Source organism: Syngnathoides biaculeatus, chromosome 6 (assembly GCF_019802595.1).
Source record: "Syngnathoides biaculeatus isolate LvHL_M chromosome 6, ASM1980259v1, whole genome shotgun sequence".
Taxonomy (NCBI): Eukaryota; Metazoa; Chordata; class Actinopteri; order Syngnathiformes; family Syngnathidae; genus Syngnathoides; species Syngnathoides biaculeatus.
Genome location: NC_084645.1, coordinates 26616275 through 26631075, shown reverse-complemented (window position 1 = coordinate 26631075; position 14801 = coordinate 26616275). Strand labels below are relative to the sequence as shown.

Genomic DNA, 14801 nt, shown 5'->3' with positions numbered 1-14801 from the left:
ATCTCCAAATCTACCCACCTACTGTAGCTTCCCTCCCTACCTACCTACCTACCTACTGACTGATTGGCCAACCGGCATAGCTTAGTGACCGAATGTACCTTCCAACCAATTTACCGTTTAACCTATTTTACCTACTAACTATCACCATCTATCTACAGATTTTTGGCCAGCTGACATAAATAGTTGCTTACCTAGTTAACATAATGTACCTTATTACACAACTCTGCTGAATCACCTACCCTGCCCACCTTCAATACGCTACCTACCTAGCGACCTACAAACCAACCAACCAACGATCTGCTGACTGAGTGACTGGCCGAGTGGCTACGACAAGCTGACCTGCCCACCAACCTATCTTACCTTCCTACCTACCTACCTACCTGTCAACCTGTCAAGCTACTAACTAGTTTGACATTCTGCCAAAAGGATTTTGATAGCCCTGATGTTAGCCAGAATGTAAGCTGGTCTGTGTTTTTTTACGGACTAAATGTTTGGCTAGAGAATGTGGCACTTATACTTCTTATCCCTTACCCAGTGTGTTTTGTGTGGAAATCCAAATGATCAGTCTGTCATATGTGATTTCACCTGGTTATTATTTTTGACAGATAACTAGTTTTGGACAGAAATAAATAAAAACTTCTGACGAGATTTCACAGGTCACATAAAAAGGAAGAGATTTGGCATGCGGGCCTTGAGTGTGACACCGATGTCATTGCTTCTTTGGTGTGTATCCAAACTAGCTGACTCTCACCAGTCTATCACATTGTATCCCTCAAAAGTACTTTGAAAGGCCACGGGGGCAGGAGAAGGACATGCTTCTCACTTTTCATGGACAGGAGTTAAGAAAGAGATGTGTGTCCGCATCCTGATTCAGAACAAAGTCATCTGAGCTAAAGCTTGTGCTGCAGTACCACCTTGAGGTGAGGAGGGTTCATCAGTGAGCTCTCAATTTGGCACAATGCTTACACCCAGCGGCCAAAAATGTAACTGCAGTTTTTATAGAAGTAGACTGTTCCTTGACTGGAAGGCCACATTCATCCAATATGCTTAAAAAGTATGACCATACATAAATACCATGACTTTCATTAAGGCGCCTCACTGACAACAATCTGGAGAGAAAAAAAAGTTCAGTGCAGAAAAAATAGTGTATGAGTGAAATACTGAGATACATGGGCATTTATAATACATAAGGGTGTGTGTATTATATAACAGACTGTGCAACCTCCTCTTCAGCACACACATGCCGCATGCATTTTTGGTGTCCATTGCAAAACAGTGCCATGGAAAAAAATTACCGTTGTTGATGAATAAAGTATCAACCGGTTCATCTATCTATCTATCTGTCTGTCTGTCCGTCCGTCCGTTCGTCCGTCTATCCATCCATCCATCCATCCATCCATACTGAATGCCGCTTAGTAAGATGTCTCAAATAATTTTATATGAATGATCAAGGCCATTTAGAACTTGGCAAACCAACACGAAGATTTTTATAGTTATTCTTTGAATCACTGGAAATCTGGAAAGTGCATAGATTTTAGGGCCAGTGTGATGTGGTCTGGTTTGCTGGTACCATTAAGAACACCAGAAGTGGCAATTCTGGACTAGCAGTCTGACTGATTTTTTTCCAGACCACTTTCCCTCAAATCTTATGAAATATGACAACAATTAGAATTTATGGATAATTAGAAAATTAAGAAAAAAAACAGCAACTTAATCCTGTCTCCAAAAGGATAATTAGTCCCCAATCAGGGAAACACCATCCTGATAAGAGATTAGAGGTGCACAAAGAGCAGCTGGGATGTGGCACTAGAGCAGCTGCACAGATGATGTGATAAAGGATGTGTGCTCCAGCACGTAGCCTTCACGTCAGACACAAAGCATTGCTTGTATTCACCTGAGATAAGATTGCTCACAAGAAATGGACGGGACCAAAACAAAAGATGCGCAACAATGTGTCAATTCTCGAAAGAATACTCAAGAAAAAGGAAATGGCTTTATAAAATACAATAGAACGGGTACATTCTGTGAAACACTCGGTGGGGTATTTTATGGTTAGTGTTTATGAAAAAAAAAAAAATGAAATTTCCGCAGTCAATTTTATCTATAGGGAAGGAAGGTACTTATTGTGTTCCAAGAAAGTAGTAGAGGAGACATTACTCTACCCCAATTTATGGAATCTTGCTCCTGAATGCATCACTTGCATCCAAAAACAATGATAAACTATTTTAAATTACATCTTCAAAGTCACGTGCCTGCTTAAGCACGTGCCATTTTTAGAAAGTAATATCATACAACCCGCCATACCTATTGATGATGAACATTGCACACACAGAGTACGTTCAAAAATAATGTTTTAAGATTTTATGTCAGGAAATTGCTTGGTCCAACATTGTTTTGTCATATCAAAAAGACACAAAATGCAAACACATCACATGTGTGGTAAAGTTACAGCTGCCTGTGATTATGCACATGGCTAGCAGGTGGTTTCGTGCATACGCGCAGCATCAAGAAATTAAACTTTTCTCCAATGAAGCATGAAGAGTGTAACCAAACTAGTAAAGCGATGACAACAAGCAATGTACGATTTTGCCGCAGTTTTCTCTTGCGTCTCCGATGCTTAAATTCACGCCTGATGACGAATCGCCTGGAGCTGGGTTGCAAGAGACCGGTACCGAGGACAAAAAAAAAAACGATAATTCCACACAAGAAACGAGCACACACAAAACAGGATATGACACGGATTGTCTTTGGTGTTTACAAATACGTATCTTTGCTCGTTGAAGACTTAAAAGTCATTCACTGCCATTGACGGCTGTTGAGTTCAAATATCAGTGTTAACATGAAGTCCTGGCAGTGAATGAGTTTTAAAACTCAGTACCATTAAAAAAATCTCTTGCAAATCTTCATTGGTGACTAAATTGTCTACGATGTTTACAAAAACAAGTAGGTTACTTTCTTTTGATACTAGAGTATAGTTAAACATGTACGTTAGCTTTTCTTGAGTGTCTTGAGTCTGCTTCCGGTTCTCGAACTGGATCCAACCTGCTCACTCCGAGCGAGAACCTCAACATCTTCATTTCTGCCACCTCCGGTTCTGCTTCCTGTTGGTTCTTCAGCGCCACCGTCTCTGATCCGTCCATCATGGCCGGCCTCACCGCTGTTTTATAAACTTTGCCCTTCATCCTAGCGGAGACTCTTTTGTCACATAGAACACCAGACACCTTCCCCCAACTGTTCTACCCCGCTTGGACCCGTTTCTTCACTTCCTTACCACACTTCCTATTGCTCTGTATTGTTGACCCCAGGCATTTGAAGTCGTCCACCCTCGCTATCTCTTCACCCTGGAGCTTCACTCTTCCCCCTCCGCCCCTCTCATTCTTGCACATATATTCTGTTTTACTTCGGATAGGATTATAAATGAGTTCATTAGAGGGACAACCAAAGTTGGATGTTTTGGAGACGAGGTTAGGGAGAGCAGACCTCGATGGTTTGGACATGTCCAGAGGCGAGAGAGTGAGTATATTGGTAGAAGGGTGCTGAGGATGGAGCTGCCAGGCATAAGAGCGAGAGGAAGACCAAAGAAAAGGTTGCTGGATGTTGTGAGGGAGAACATGAGGACTGTGGGTGTTAGAGAGGAAGATGCATGAGATAGGCTTAGATGGAAAAAGATGACGCGCTGCGGCGACCCCTAACAGGACAAGCCGAAAGGAAAAGAAGAACAAGACGTACGTTAGCCTCTTTCTCTTACAAAAACACGGAATGAGAACGGAACTGAACCAACCGCCAGTTTTTATGTATGGCACATATTCAGAACTGACTTTTCCTGGTGCTGCTTGTCCCGTGGTAGCTTGTTAAGGAGGCTTGCACAGCCGGCAAGTTTGCCATAATACGGTTCCGGGCAGGCTCATCAGAGACGCTTACCGCTGTGCATTGAAAGAGTTGCCCTTTCATGCTTTGATTGTCACATCCACCGGCCCCTCGTCTAAGAACATAGTTAATTTCCTCCACTGTCAGGATTGTGATTGATGGCACACTGAGACTCCCGCATCCGTCATGACAAACTTTCTCCAGAGACAATTCTTGCTTGATTTTGGGTCTTTATAATGCATCAGCAAGCTCTCATATTCCCATCAAGCGTCGAGGATATTGGTAGATGGCACCGCACTGATACGTTTGAAAAAACCCTTGATCAATAACCACCAAAAACCACAGACAATAGAAAAGTCTTTAATCATAAATAATTGATTCCAGGTCATTGCGAGTGGGTCGACATTGTCGAGGAGTTTGTTGTTCCGTCGCCATCAACAGTGATTGGTGTGCGGCAAGTTGGTTCTCGTGAGAATTTTGTCAGAAATCATACGAAAAGTACTGTGTTGCGCTAGAATATTCATAAAAAGCTCCGTCTTCTTCCCAGAACACATTGCAGAAACATTGCTGGAAAAGGGAAATCGTAAAAATCATGAGAATTTGTGACAAAATGATGACCTACATGCTACACAAGAAACTCTTTGTTTTCAATCATGCATGAAGATCTTCTACACATTTTTATGCGTAACCGTTACCACAAAGTCCTACTTAATTTTGTACAGACAGCCTGTTACACAAATGACCGCACAAATTCACAACTTAAAAAAAAGAAACGTAACCAGACAGTGTGATATAAAAACAATGTTTCTAGGCTATCTCACTATGTAAATGAGTCATAAAAATAACCACAAGGAAAACCTCTGAAGACGTCAGACTGTGACTCGCATTGCGCGTTGTGCTCCCCTGTGTTCAGGCCAGTGGTGGTGACATTCATCATAGACAGCACGAGACATCCTAAAGGGCAAAGCGATGCGCTTGATGGAACTGGGAGAGACAGAAGCCCAAAGCAGGTAACAGACTAGAAAGGCACTCAAGTCGAGCACGGATCGCCAACAATTCGGAGAGTCCCATATTTGTGTTTTGTCTGTTTGACAGTCTCTTACTTAACCTAGTACGGGCAGTGCCATTCCATTGATTTCGATCAAATCTAATGGAGAGAAAAGACAATTCAACTCTCAAAGAGAAGATGAAGTGTTAGGAGCGCTGCATGTAGTTAGCAGGCTAATTCCCGAAATGACAATTTTACGTAAAGGGGAAATCCAATGGTTTGCATGTACAATGTATCCAATCGGTCATGTAATATGTACTCTATCTTGACAATGTGATGTTAAATCCTCTCTCGTTTAATGGTGTTTTGAGAAGATTTTTATCGAAAATTACGAATTTTCAGGGACGCTGCCATTTTCGTGAGTCACATGACCTACGTGGGCGTATGTGACGTGTTACGTGCTCTTCCAAACGTTCGATTACATCAACCGATACTGCTATTTCTTCATCAGATCAGGATAAATCCGAGAAATCAACGCTGGGCATAATGGTGTCCCATGTAATCGAGCGTTTGGAACGGCACGTAACACGTCACATACGGCCACGTAGGTCATGTGACTCACGAAAATGGCAGCGCCCCTGAAAATTCGTAACTTTTGATAAAAATCTTCCCAAAACACTATTAAATGAGAGAGGATTAAACATGACATTGTCAAGCTCGAGTACAAATCACATGATCTATTGGATACATTGTTAATACAAACCACTGGATTTCCCTTCTAAATGGCAGGAAGTGAAAACATTACTCAAGCCAAAAGTGACAACAAAAAGTAAATAGTGAAATGTCTGTACGGGCAAATTGGCTACCTCTACACAGGATCACATAAAACGACAGGACTGTACCATTTTGGATTCTGGGGCAGGACCAAGCGTATAGTTCAGATTCAAACAAAGAGGGGAAAAAAGTTGTTGTTTTTTTAAATCGCAATATTTGTTATACAGTTGCCTCATTACATATAATGGAGGATGCCATGGGAAATGATGCCAGGTCATTATTTCCTTCACATTATCGTTTATCATGTGTCAATGCCGATCCGGGTTTGAGTTTTCGACTCCCTCCACGGGATCGTGACGGGCAGAACAGTTGAAGGCTCTTCCACTAAATCAGGGGTGTCAAACTCATTTTTCTCACGGGGCACATTGTTGTTCCGTTTCCCTCAGAGGGCCATTATGACTGTGAAACAAAAATATTTATTCATCTCATCATATTTACATCATCAATTTATGAACTAGTTTTGGAATCAGAAATAAGGGGTAATGTGTTTTTCAACTATTCACATTTGGTAACACAAAAATGCTTGTCATATCTCAACTTCATCAATATGACAATTTGATCAGAGGAAGAAAAGGTAGGAAAGACAGCCCGGTACCATTTCATATTCAGGAGCAAAGCCAAAATAAAAAAAAAAAAAAATCCCATTTGCGTTGGTTGTTTTACGTTTTTTAGCTTGTACAGCTGTCTGTTCTATTAATATCTACGATTGTGCAATTTGATCATTCACATTATTACAATATCAAACAACCGACAAACCGGCAAGCAAATGATCAAGACAGCACCTCTTGCCCGATTGCCGTTTCCCGTTTGGCGGCGTTAATGAATCAGCAAGCGAGCGGTGAAGGGAACCATTTCAAGTCTGCGTCTGCTAACCGAGTACTTGCTCCCACACTGCGAGCCAGATGATTGCTCGTGTTAGCGCTCATCACTTGACTTATGACCGAGAGGACAAAGGCTGGCCAGTGGCTGATTTTCCAGCAAACTGGTTGGGCTTTGTGTAGTGTCACTTAAATCTCGAGTGTTTAATGTTGGCCTAATTCCACCCTCCTCCTCCTCCTCCTCCTGTTGAGTGCTTGACGGTGCATTCAATTAGAGGTGGGCCGTCGACAGCTTGGCTGACGATAATCTTGACCTTGAAATATAGTTTGGTGTGTATTTCGGAGGCAAAAGAAGGGTGACTTTTATTGTTTTGCAGTGTACGTTCAGGGGCAGCTGGGCCTTTTCTATGCTGACCTACACCGACCACGTAAATTATTACGATATGCTCCTTGAAATTGTATCAATTTATTCCTTAAAAATGTATTCCGTTAACTCCCAAATTGTGTGCCATCAGATTTGTTTAGTTTTTCTTGTCCTATCAGATTTCAGCCTCTGTGTACTGTTATGTCATTCTAACTTGACCCCCCCGGGTCTTGAAAATCAGTACCGATGGCTGATGTAATTTAAATTCGATTAGCATCGGAAGTGTTTCCTTCACCGATCGGATTTAAACTCCAGCTAGCTAGCACGCGTTAGCATCAGCATTTTCCCATCCTCCAATTGGTAAAACATTACTCCAGCGATCTGCAGACATGAATACATTTAATAAGCTGTATCTTTGGTATGATGTAATTTATCAATTGGTTTTAAACTGGGCGGCACGGTGTTCAGCTGGTAAAGCGTTGGCCTCACAGTTCTGAGGACATTGGTTCGATCCCGGCCCCTGCCTGTGTGGAATTTGCATGTTCTCCCAATGCCTGCGTGGGTTTTCTCCGGGCAATCTGGTTTCCTCCCACATCCCAAAAACATGCAACATTAATTGGGCCCTCTAAATTGCCCCTAGGTGTGATTGTGAGTGCGGCTGTTTGTCTCTATGTGCCCTGAAATTGGCTGTCAACCAGTTCAGGGTGTACCCCACCTCCTGCCCGTTGACGGCTGGGATAGGCTCCGGCACTCTCCGCGTCCCTCGTGAGGATAAGCAGCAAAGAAAATGGATGGACAGATTTTAAATTGGCCCTGCGATTGGCTGGCAACCAGTTCAGGGTGTACCCCACTTCCTACCCTTTGACCGCTGGGATAGGATCCAGCTCTCCCGCAATCCTTGTGAGGATAAGCGGCCAAGAAAATGGATGGATGGATGTTTTAAAATGTTTGCCACGGAAATCAATGAATCTTGATTCTTAACTGCCCCAGGTAATGTTTTTGGGCACATTTGCATGCTGTTATGTGTGTTATTGATAACGATAATTGTGATGCAAAATCGGCGGTATTAAAAAGTGGATTAAGTCAGGTAGGTCCCCCTCATTGAAGTCCTTGGGACCAAATCCACAGCCCGCCACTCTTTTCCTCGACAGTTTGCCCAAAAGATGCTGACCACAAAGCACGTTATAGGCCAAGGATTCATATTCCTTAAATGGCCACCATATGATTTCTCTCATGAAGATGAAGATCGGTACTGCTGCCATACATCCTTTTATATGCTTTATATGAAGCTTTTATATGTGTGTATATATATATATATTTTTTTTTTTTACCACTATGTCACTAATGAAAAAAATGAAATATAAAAAGGCCAATGTTTGCAGAATCATATAATTAAAACCTATTTCAAATGTGCTTGAGCCTCACCATTAAAAATTATTTTTTAAATGTTGAGACACATAGGTGAGTGAAGGCTGCTGTTTTTTTGGGGGGTTCTTTGTTACCAATAAGACGACTCTTGATCCCGTGAGGATGACAGCTATCATGAAGTGAAAATGATAAACCGTTGGTGTTTATCGCAGCCACCAGATTGCAGTTTTCTCACGTCCGCGTGACGTGATGAGAACATATTACAAGGTCAGTGCATTTTTTTTTTTGGTGGGGGAGAGGAGATGGGACTATTTATGCAAAGGTAGTAGGAGGTAGAGAGAACCATCACAGGGACATTCAGAAATGTCGTATACAATGGCTTTGATTTGCCTCTTGAGTATTCACTCGTTAGCCACAACATTAGGTACACGAGGTCAAAGAAATGAGATCTTGCTTAGGTACTATGGTGGACGGCACGGTGGATCAGCTAGTAAAGCGTTGACTTCACAGATCTGAGGGCCCGGGTTCGATCCCGACCAAGCCTGTGTGTAGTTTGCATGTTCTCCCTGTGCCTGCGTGGGTTTTCTCTGGGCACTCCGGTTTCCTCCCACATTCCAAAAACGTGCAACATTAATTGGACACTCTAAATTGCCCCAAGGTCTGATAGTGAAGTGCGGCCGTTTGTCTCTATGTGCCCTGCGATTGGCTGGCAACCAGTTCAGGGTTTACCCCGCCTCCTGCCCGTTGACAGCTGGGATCGGCTCCAGCACTCCCTGCGACCCTAGTGAGGATAAGCGGCAAAGAAAATGGATGGATAGCACTGTGGTGCTTGCAATTGCATGCGTGATCTTCGTGATATTTTCCTTACCCCAACAAAACAACCAAAAATGTCTTGCGTATCAGATGTTGGCAGGTACGTCCAAACAGATTCATAAATACGCCTCGTACGTAAATATGCAAATGTAAAACTGCAGATATGCAGGGTGGGGGTCACAGAGTTCCAAATAATTGAATTTATTTGATGACTTTTTGTTGATATTGGTCATTTTTCGCCACTCGTTGGAGAATGCGCAGGTGTACCTAATATTGTGGCCCGTGAGTGTAGCGGGAAAGACCTCCTGATGTTTCTCTGACATTCTCGGTTTCTCCAAAGGCGCACACTGAGTCACTAATGTGGTGATTTGCTATTTGTGGTGTGCTAATAAGGAGAGAGAGAAAAAATTAATTGGCCAGTGACATTTCATAACAGCGACTGCCACGGCAAGATGGCCGTCACGAAAGCCCCCCCCCCCCGGAACTTTGCCGTCCCCAAGGGGGCGTTTGTCCACTTCCATTCGCTTCTCTTTATGTTTGAAGGATAATCAAAGATGGCGTCCACAGAGTCCCACGGTGTCTGGCAGCCCCTCCTGCGATGAGTAGCGTGTTCGGAGACCCGAAAAAATGGCGGCATCTCGTCTCATGCGGCGCGTTAAGAGGGTTGACCCTTCAGTCGGTGAGGTCGCGGCGCATCCGAGGGGTTTCCGTGGGGGTCGCCTCAAGGTGAGTATTCAGGTTGCCTGTCGAGACGAGCAATACAAGTTGTTGGAAGTCTCCCAGCCTTGCATTTCTATGGACAATCTCTCCAAATGAAAAATGATCCATAATTTACCATTCTGCATTGAACTGCAGTTGACTACTTCTTTTTACTCTGGTAGCTGTGATTATGAAATTAATACGTTCCGGAAGTCGTTTTGTAATGTGAATCTTTTGTTAGTAGAGGTACCACTGTATCGCCTAATCACTATAATAACTATATAGGTGTATCTAATCTAATTTACACTACAAGTGTGCTCTTTGTCCTCTATTAAAACAATTCAGCACACTAGTATAATGGCAACATATGAAATGTCTTCAGTTATTGTCATAAGAAATAATGAATTTGAACCATATCGGACACAGGATGAACTGAGTATCTGAGCCAATCCATCCATCCATTATCCAAGCCGCTCATCCTCACAAGGGTCACGGGAGAGCCAGAGCCTATGCCAGCTAGCTTTGGGCGAAAGGGATACTACACCCTGAACTGGTCGCCAGGCAGATATCGACAACATCACTGAGCGGGAATCGACCCCACGCCGCCCACACCAAAGTCAGCCGTGTGTACCACGACACAATCAGTGAGTATCTGAGTCAAATTGTTTTGATTTATTTACTTTTTAGGTTATTGGTCATAGTGCTCTTGCAGGATTTTGAATGACGTGCTTGAAGATGTTGCACATACCTCTTTTGTGTCCACTTCACTGACCGCACTAGTCTGCAAGGACACAGACGATCAATCACTAGACAAATACGGGCACAATATTCGGTTAACTCGATAAACATTTTTAAAAAAGAGGTCGTTGTTGCCGGACAGAAAAACAAATTAGTATATGTAAGAACAAATACGGTGCTCTCAAATAACTTGGTAAAAAAAAAAAAAAAAAACAATGCCGCCACACTTAACAACCAAAAAGGGAGGAAAGCAAATTGATGTTGTGATAAAGTCACGGAAAAACAACATTAGAGTCAAGACTTCGTTGAGACAAACACGCAGAAGATCTGGTGACTTAGCACACGCTCTTAGCTAGCTGTCCTCATGAGGCCTCATTTTTTTTTCATCCATCCATCCATTTTCTTAGCCGCTTATCCTGACGAGGGTCGTGGGAGTGCTAGAGCCTATCCCAGCTGTCAATGGGCAGGAGGCAGGGTACACCCCAAACTGGTGGCCATAGAGACAAACAGACGCACTCACAATCACACCAAGGGGCAATTTAGAGGGTCCAATTAATGTTGCATGTTTTTGGGATGTGGGAGGAAACCGCAGTGCCCGGAGAAAACCCATGCAAACTCCACGCAGGCGGGTCCGGGATCGAACCGGGGACCTCAGAACTGTGAGGCCAAAGCTTTCCAGCTGATCCCCCATGCCACCTTTTGTTTTTCAATTTAATTCATCAATATTGTTATTATTTCTCACATAGGCGGTTACCTTTTCGGGTTGGTTTGGAATGAGTGGCCGCCACCGTGGTCAAGTCTGCCGGGAGACCCACGTACACGCCGCCATAGTTTCTGAGTGGAGAGCAGATGAGTATTTTCATGATTATATAAAGTGTGAACATTATCAAGAGTCCTGTAGCAATGTTTGCATTCATCTAACAATTTTTGCCCTTTAAAACAGGTTGATGAAAATGTGTTTATTTTGCTGTTTTGTAGTCACTGATCTAAATTTAAATAATTGGTGAAAAGATTTATTGCAAACAAACGTACAAATAATAAGCAGAGTTATTACATGAATTCAAATGTTACGTAGACTTTTTACATTTGTTAATTTATTTGATTAAATATGTTGTTCATTAATTGTGGTGAATTATAAATATTAGAATTGGACATTTACAGTATTCTTAAAGTATTTGACATATTTAGCCACGCATTTTATTTTACCTAACTTTTTTTTTTTTTTTTTTTTACTTCCTCCACAAATGACCCGATTCATCTGTCCATTTTAAGAACCAAATGTAGCCCGTTAGCGCCAACGTTTCCCCTCCCGCGGTGTAATCATCTTTAACATACTGCTATGTTCCCACCAAGCAGTACCGTTATAGAGAAAACAGAACCGTAACCGTCCAACCCTACATTCTGGGACACCGCTCTAAACTTAGTAGCATGGGGTTGCCATCATAAAATGTTCACCAGAATCCATCCGTCCATTATCTGAGCCGCTCATCCTCACAAGGGTCATATGAATGCTGGAGGCTATCCGAGCTTTCAACGGGCAGGAGGCAGGGTACACCCTGAACTGGTTGCCAGCCAATTGCAGGGCACATAGAGACAGACAACAGTCGCACTCACAATCACACCTAGGGGCAATTTAAAGTGTCCATATAATCCATGTTTTGGGGATGTGTGAGGAAACCGGAGTCCCTGGAGAAAACCTACGGAGGCACGGGGAGAACATGCAAACTGCACACAGGTGGTGCTGAATTTGAACCCTGTTCCTCAGAACTGTGAGGCCAACGCTCACTAACGTTACATATGCAATGTTTTAAGTAATATCTTAGCATTTATAACGGGTAATGTGAAATGGAGTGTTTTTTAAATATTCTTAACGTATACATGTGCATAATGAATTTAAAATTGAAAATTAGGTAAGTTTTGTGGGTAGCACAATGGACGAATGGTCGGCACATCTGCCTCACAGTTCTAAGAACTAGGGTTCAAGTCCTGGCCTCACTTGTTTGGAGTTTGCATGTTGTCCCCGTGCCTGCGTGGGTTTTCTCTGGGAACTCCAGTTTCCTCCCACACCCCAAAAATAATGCATGATAGATTAATGGAAGACTTTAAATTGTCTATAGGTGCGAATATGAGTGCGAGTGGTTGTTTGCTAATATGTGGTCGTGCTTGTGAGGATAAACTGTACGTAAAAATGAATGAATGCGTCGTCTGTGTATACTCATATTATCTTCTCACCCTCTTCTTCTCTTAGCAACCATTTTTTTTTTTTTACATTAAAAGTTGCGCAATCACCCAATCTTTCAAGTTTAGGGGTTCCGCCGTAAGCGACGACAGCGTACCGGAAGGGTGGACCCAGACTGTCGATTAATCGAGAGAGGAGTATTGAAAACAACATTTTGGTTGAAACGTGGCTCAAATCCCAGTTGTAGAACATTGTAAAATATATGTGAGTTATTACTTCAAGTGATAAAAAGTTTAAATAATGTGAGACGAGACCACGTTTAATTGTGTTAGAAGCAATAAAAAAAAGTACCTTCTTTTCTCATCGTCTGCCAAGGGATCTTCTGTCCTGATTGAGAGAAGACGCACATGTCAGCTTAAAGTACACCCAACCACCCCCGCCCCACCCCTCATCCACACGAGTGCACTTGTGAGATTTGCGCCAGCGTTAGCAACAAATAGCCTTGATCATCGGATTAAGCGGCCTGTTGTGATTGCGGGTGTCTTATTTACCAGCGTATTTATTAATTGATAAATGTCTCCTTCTCTGTCTCTGTGGAATAAAAAAAAAAAAATGGACATGCCCTGCCTAATGTCACTTTTACTGCCGTGTAATGACATCAAATAATTCATTGCGGGGATGTACTATTCTTTTTAATCTCGTATTTCATACAGTGTGTGTGTTTGTGTGTGTGTGTTAGGTGATATTTTGCTGTGCAGCGCGGTCTTAACATGCTGCTGTCAGCTCTCATGAGTGTTGTGCAGCTCTGATGTTTATCAAGGAACACACACACTGCACAACGTAGTACTGTACTGTATATACAAACAAATCAGCAAACACGCACACAGACACAAACATACATATATGTGCGCACAAATTGATTCCGGGAAACACAAAGCCCATCCCCAGGCTTTGATAAACGGCGCCTATTAAAAGCAAAAGGACAGTCCGCCCTCTGTAAGATAGGAGAAAGAATCTGCTTTCATGCTCACATATCCTTAATTTATTTTCACTGGTCATTTTAGCCGCATTTGTGAAGCGAGCATGTGACTGTGCGCGATTGAGGGTCAGGGCGGACGCTTTTCCTTGCGTTACAAAAAAATGATTTAAAGTTGATTATGTGAGAAATATTGTTTTCCAGTGATCAGTCCCATGAGAACGACGTGGTTATCGATGTACTCACACATCCCTGGAGGCTTCGGCTGGCCCTGCAAGTGAAGGAAGAGAGACACTTCATCATTGTTGATTAACTATTGAAGACCTCGTAAACAATTCATTGTTTACTAAAGGACCCTCTAAGGTATTTGACTGGTGTTTGGAGAAAATCGGTGGTTTTAAAAGTGTCAATAGAGTGGTGCCCTGGGGTATGACTGGCAGGATTTTCAACTCTTTCAAGATTTGCAAGAGGTCAATCTGATTATTTTTTTATTTGACTAGTGGGCACAAATTGCAGGAACTCAACTCACTTCACAAAACGCATCAGTTGGAAGGATACTACACGTAACAATCACTTAAAGCAAAGCAAATTTATTTGTATAGCGCAATTCATACACCAGGTAACTCAATGTGCTTTACATGATTAAAGGCATTTGAAAACAAAGATAAAACATTTCAAATGGGATAAAAACAATAAAAATGATAAACAAAATATATATAAAAAAAGACAATTAAAACCGCATACAGTGCGAGTATTGTGATCAAAAAGTGGATATATTCTAAAAAGCATGAGAAAAAAGAAGAACCTGGATTTAAAAACATTGACACTTGGGGCTGACGTCACCTCTGTTGGCAACTTATTCCATTGCTGTGCAGCATAATAGCTAAATGCTGCTTCACCATGTTTGCTTTGGAGTCTGTGCTCCACTATTTGACCCGAGTCGGTCGATCTCATAGCTCGACTGGGTTTGTATTCCGTAACCATTTCTTTCATGTATTCGGGAACTAAATCATTTAGTGATTTATAGTCCAGCAGCAGAACTTTAAAATCTATTCTAAAGCTGACTGGAAGCCAGAAAACAAAAAGAGGCTTTAAGCTGTTTCTTGCCTTTCCCAGTTGAAGTTTACAGTCAAACTAAAGATAAAAGAAAAATATTT

At 42.3% G+C, this 14801-nt stretch overlaps 1 protein-coding gene and 1 long non-coding RNA gene across 32 annotated transcripts in view; both read left to right on the top strand.

Annotated features, from left to right (window-relative positions):
* LOC133502355 (uncharacterized) overlaps nt 1-12170 on the top strand; it is a 58317-nt gene extending 46147 nt beyond the window's left edge. For all 5 annotated transcript variants that reach the window (XR_009795464.1, XR_009795465.1, XR_009795463.1 and 2 more), the window contains 4 exons: nt 4781-4877; nt 9596-9778; nt 10178-10395; nt 11236-12170. This is a non-coding gene — a long non-coding RNA (uncharacterized LOC133502355). The remainder of the gene's footprint in view (nt 1-4780; nt 4878-9595; nt 9779-10177; nt 10396-11235) is intronic.
* A 100-nt stretch (nt 12171-12270) lies between these two features.
* appl2 (adaptor protein, phosphotyrosine interaction, PH domain and leucine zipper containing 2) overlaps nt 12271-14801 on the top strand; it is a 30865-nt gene continuing 28334 nt past the window's right edge. For all 27 annotated transcript variants that reach the window (XR_009795460.1, XR_009795459.1, XM_061823064.1 and 24 more), the window contains exon 1: nt 12271-14007. The gene's annotated coding sequence lies outside the window, so the exon portion shown is untranslated. The remainder of the gene's footprint in view (nt 14008-14801) is intronic.